Raw genomic sequence first — 6,327 nt, 5'->3', positions numbered from 1 at the left:
CAAACACATACACACAAATTCACATGCACTGCACACTGTTCACTGAACATGCTCACACACACTCACTCACTCTTTCACACACACCTTTTGGATCCTTGAGTAAAACCTGTCTTTTTATCTATCTATTGGCCAGATTTGACCATCTGCTTTATGGCACCTCCCTGGCACAAACAGGAAACAAACAAGAACACACAGACACACACACACACACACACACACACACACACACAGACACACACACACACACACACACACACACACACACACACACACACACACACACACACACACAGACACACACACACACACACACACACACACCTTCAGTATACATGGCCAAAAAGTCACTGATATAAAGTCGTGCACAATGCATGAAACATAATGGGACACATTACAGACGAAAAACAAATTGTAACATGATTCAGGAGATATTACCAGATATTAGAGAGGTGTCTTGTGTCTGCCAAATCCTGCTTCTTGTTTTTTTTCCCCCTCAGAGCAGCAATTAATAATGTAAATATTGATATGCTTGATATATGGGTGTTTTATACAGAATGTGCCATTGTGTTTTGCTTTCCTTTTAACAATTTTGGAATAAAGCCATTTCATAATAAGCTATATTATTAGCCTTTGACATATACATTGTCATGCTTTCACTGTCTTGTTATTGTCTAGCACTATTAACCTGTACATTTTCACATATGACTTCCAAATTCTCAGATCCTTTATGTTACTGTTAGAGTTCTCATATCGAGAATGTCAGCACAGTTATTCATCCCACAAATCTATTAATAATCTGATAAACCACAGGAGCAGCGTTAGCAGCTTCAGAGCCACTTCCTCAAACTGCGGAGGCCGTGCCCAAATGTACAAAATTCAAGGGTAACAGCCTCATGATGGGCGTTAGGTGTCAAACCACTGCCAGGGAGGATGTCAGGGCTCAGGAGTGAGATCATCTACAGTAAGAACACAGAATCAGTGGAGCACACGTCTCCTCCACCAATCACCAGTGGGGACTAGCGTTAGCTTTGGGTTTAGCTACCGTTAGCTCCCAACACAGCAGGCATCCATGATGGTGTTCATGTGTGTTTATGTCACTGACTCTCTCGTTCACAGTTACACAAGCTTAGTGTGTAACAACTTAGTAACACAAAAACTAGTGTTATTACAGTTTTTTTCAATTGTTTACAAGCAATTTTGAAAACCGGGTTCTTTTTTTCAAAATATAATCACAATTATCCAAACACTACACTCAATTTGCATAATTCCTAGATTGTTTGCAAAATGACTCACTTCAGTCAAAACATACACACTTCAGTCAAAACATATACACATAGTTTTCATTTAACCAACACAGTCCTCAATGATCAGACACTATTGCTGCCAGTTCCACACTGCTGTGATGAATAAAAAACACATTTGTAAAAAAAACTAATTTTAAGAAATAGCATGTGCTAGATTTTTGGCCAGTTATGTAAGGGATAATTTAGATGACAATGGTGACAAACCCACAACATTCTTCATGATTAGTTCGAGATATACTGTAGGGAGAATGTACACTACTATAAACCTACCAAGCACTGCACAACCCTGATGTTGTAGACTGAATATTTCAAGTAAGATTATGACCGCCCGGCAGAGAAGCGGCGGTCATATAGGTTTAGTCAGATTTTTTTTTTTTTTTTTTTCTTTTTTAGCATGCCCAAATTTCCGTCAATGATTCCCGGGACACTGAAAGACCGGGTACACCGCGAACTTGGTGGGCATGTAACCCCACATGGATAGCATGGAACCATCGTTTTGATCTGTAGCCCCCGCTGGACTGGACCCCCGAAGGAGGGTAGGGCAGACACAGTTTTCTGTGAATATCTCAAAACCGTGGGGTTTAGGAGGACCATTTTTTTTGTATGTTGATCTCAAGGGGCCATGTCAACCCATTCCATAACCACTCATTTCATGTATAAGCCCACCTAGTTAAACACAAAAAGTAAAAATGAGGTGTTGTAATTGAAGGTATCTGTGATCTAACATAGTCAAAACTGCACGAAATTGGAAGTGTAGGATCATTATGACACCCTCTGTATGCACACCAAGTTTTGTGGAATTCCGTTCATGGGGGGCCACACAATAAATTAATTTATGTTACTATACACCAACTGGCCTGTAGGTGGCCGGAGACAGTTTTCTGTGAATATCTCGAGAACCGTAGGGCCTAGGATGTCCACCTTTTTTATGTATGTTGGTCTTAAGGGGCATGTCAACCCATCCCATTACCACTTATTTCATGTATAAGCCACCTAGTTAAAAATTAAAAAGCAAAAAATTAGGTGTTTTCATCACAATATCTCTGGCTGACAAGGTCAAAACTGCACGAAATTAAAAGTGTAGAATCATTATGACACCCTCCGAATGCATGCAAAGTTTTGTGTACTTTCGTTCATGGGGGGCCTTACAATAAAATAATTTATGTGTACATTTAGTAACGTACACCAACAAGGATTCCCGGGACACTGAAAGACCGGGGTACACAAAACTTGGTGGGCATGTAACCCCACATGGATAGCATGGAACCGTCGTTTTTCGTTTTGATCTGTAGCCCCCCCACTGGACTGGACCAGGGTAGGGCAGACACAGTTCTCTGTGAATATCTTGAGAACTGTAGGGCCTAAGATGACCATTTTTTTCCGTATGTTTGCCTCCAGGGGTCATGTTAACCCATTTCATGGGCACACATGTGCACAAACAGATACACACGCACACACATACATTCACAGTAATCATACGTATGACACATACTCACACAGTAGACATATGGACGCATGCATGCACAGGCACATACGCAGGCACACACATAAGCACGCACACACACACACACACATAACATAAACATGTACATGCACACATGCATACAATTCAAGAATTTCTCAGAATTATGAACAGGCAAGATGGAGGTGGGGTTGTATAAAATGAATTTTACATGTGAAATCTATGAACTAATCATGTTTTGGTACTTGTTGTCTAGCAGATACCAGTGAGAATTGAGTGTGGATAATGCAATTTAGTGAGACAGTTAGAATCCTATAGGCCTTTCAGCGTGATTTATTTTTGTGGAAAAAATGTGCTGGACTGGGCGGCGGTCACATTTTGTACCGCTCTGCGGTACATCTTGTTTCAATACTTACAGTATTTCTTACCATAATCAGTTACAGTAATCAACCAACAATGAAATCAATGAAACAAATAAAATCTTTAGACAAATAAAAATTACTGCATGAAGTACATACACTTTGACTCTGAAGAAAAACTAAGCAACAAGAATACTGTAACTATTCATCATCTCTCTGTCTGCCTCTTCCTCTATCTCCTCCTTCTCCTCTTCCTCTACCTCCTTCATCTCCTCTTTGAGCTCCCCCTCTCATTCTCACTCTTCTTCTAGCTCCTTCCATTTTTGTTGAAGACAGGTGAACTCAACTGCTGCCCTTTACAGCACATCTGAGTGCTGCGTTTTCAAATTAGCACATGTGTGCTTCCACAACTGGTGGATGTGATTATCCAATTTGTTCATTAGTGTGGTCATTGGCAATCCGGGGCTTTGTAATGACAAGGAAGTAACCTCACAATCCTTATCTGTGTCTAAGATGTGAAAATGTGTGTAGAGTTTTACAAATCACTGTGTGTAATGTTTTGCAAAAAGGGTGAAGCAGACATTGTGTATAATGTTGTGCTAAATCTGTGGAGGTGTTTTGCTCCTTGGAGTAGAATTTTGCAAATTGTGTGGAAATTTTGATTTTAGTGTGTAAACAATCGTAAAAAACTGTAATGTGCAGAGCAACTCACAGCAGAGGTGTAACACATGCCGACTCAAGCATGGGAACATGAAGGGGAGGCCACACACAGATTTCAGATTATTACAGAATGTAGGGACAGTCAGAATAATCAAAGGTAAAACAGAACTGTAACGCCAGTCAGTGTCTAGTGTCTCACAAAACACTGGGAGAGGAGATTAAAATGTGTCTGGAAGTGGGCCTGTCAGATGCCTTTTTTAAAGATGGCAGCCGCCAAATTCAATATATTTTTGGATTAAGTAGCCGGACTAGCATTTGCCATTCTATTGGCCACTGGAATGAATGGGGGTGGTACTTCCTCCCTCTGTCCAGTTCTATATAATACCCCCATCAGAGAGACACAGGCACACAAGATGGGCGGGGTCAAGGGAGAGCTGGCAGGGTTATTACAACAGGACTGATACCCTACAATGTACAGATTGTAATTACTGTTGATTTAATGTCATTATTTATATGTGTATGGTTTTAAAACATGTAAACTGACACACTATCATTAAGACATTCAAACACAAATATTCCTAGACAGAGTTGTTAAGACACTACATTACACTACAATTTTGGAATAAAGCTATTTCATAATAAACTATATTATTAGCCTGTGACATACAATGTCATGCTTTCACTGTCTTGTTATTGTCTAGCACTATTAACCTGTACATGTTCACACATGACTTCCAAATTCTCAGATCCTTCATATTACTATTAGAGTTCTCATATCGTGAATGTCAGCACAGTTCTTCACTCCGCAAATCTATTAATAATCTGATAAACCACAGGAGCAGCGTTAGCAGCCTCAGAGCCACTTCCTCAAACTGCGGAGGCCGTGCATAAATATATACAATTCAAGGGTAACAGCCTCATGACGGGCGTTAGGTGTCAAACCACGGCCAGGGAGGAACTCCTGATCATGTGAACTGTTGATTAATTACTCTACCACATGATGGTATGACCTCATGGTGGGCCCATTGTCACATATTGCTGCTACAACAACTTTTGATTATATCTCTAACCTTTGCCATTTTCACAGGAGAAACTAACTAGGAAGCAGGAAATGTAATTAATGTGTACATTGTTATGTCTTAATTCACTCTCACTACAACAATGGTCTCAAGTCTCTTCAAAGTACTTCTCATGTGACCCAAAATCAGCTGACCTCCAACCATGTGATCCATGCAACAGATCCATATCAATGTAACCAACCACAAACTAGGTAGACTATTTAAGTGAGGTTCACAGAGCATTCTGGGAGCCATTCTGTAGTCAGAATCTCCCACACCACTCTGGTGTGTAGCCATCATCCTCTGAGCTGGTATGTTCATTCTCTGATTGTTTTATATGGTTTCCTACATGTTCCTTTAACCTGTTTTCGTAACTTTCACATTATTCATTTAGATGTACTTCTAAAATGTATTGGATGAGTAACTTATACCTGACAAATAAATTGTTAAGCTTTGACCTGCATAGTTTTCTAGCATTTCTTTAGATATCCCTCAGGTTTAAGATGGGCCATGGGGAACGGCTAGGATTAGTCTCTGGTGCCGTGGGGCTAATCAGTGAAAGTAGGCATGCTACCAGGAGAACTGACCATTGTATTGTATTGTATAAGTATAAGTATAAGTATATATACTCTTTTGATCCTGTGAGAGAAATTTGGTCTCTGCATTTATCCCAATCCGTGAATTAGTGAAACACACTCAGCACACAGTGAACACACAGTGAGGTGAAGTACACACTAATCCCAGCGCAGTGAGCTGCCTGCAACAACAGCGGCGCTCGGGGAGCAGTGAGGGGTTAGGTGCCTTGCTCAAGGGCACTTCAGCCGTGCCTACTGGTCGGGGTCCGAACCGGCAACCCTCTGGTTACAAGTCCGAAGCGCTAACCAGTAGACCACACCCTATTGTGGTGGTTCACTGATTTTATTAGTAGTCTGGAACTAGGCAGCTAACCTTAGCACACCCTGAACCCTCTGTAGCTTTGGTAAGATGTTTTGTCCAGGTGAGTATAGTGGTCCAGGTCAGCACTATAGCCTCTGACCGACTTTCACTAGGATCATAACTTAGTAAATGGTACCTCCCGAATTAATCGGCAGAGGAGGGCCTTGCACACTATTCTTGGGGAAGGTGAGGCATTCTTGTAACAGTATCGTGGGTAGGCCTACATCAGCCTACTATGGATAGTAATATTACTTTGACTGAAACTTCTCCATATCTAGCGGGGTCAGAATCATTAGGTTAACAGGGGTTCTATAATCAATTGTTATTTCCAAAGCTTCACGATTTCCTTCGACCACTCCCAGTTCCCTTATTGGTCCTGACGAGTGACGTCTTATAATACCTTACAATGTGTAATTACTGTTGATTTCATGTTATTATTTATTATGGTTTTAAAACATGTAAACTATCATTAAGACATTCAAACACAAATATTCCTAGACAGAGTTGTTAAGACACTACATTACACAAATTTTTAATACACAGACATT

This window comes from Alosa alosa, chromosome 17, assembly GCF_017589495.1.
Source record: "Alosa alosa isolate M-15738 ecotype Scorff River chromosome 17, AALO_Geno_1.1, whole genome shotgun sequence".
Classification (NCBI taxonomy): Eukaryota; Metazoa; Chordata; class Actinopteri; order Clupeiformes; family Clupeidae; genus Alosa; species Alosa alosa.
This window is presented reverse-complemented; position numbering follows the sequence as displayed.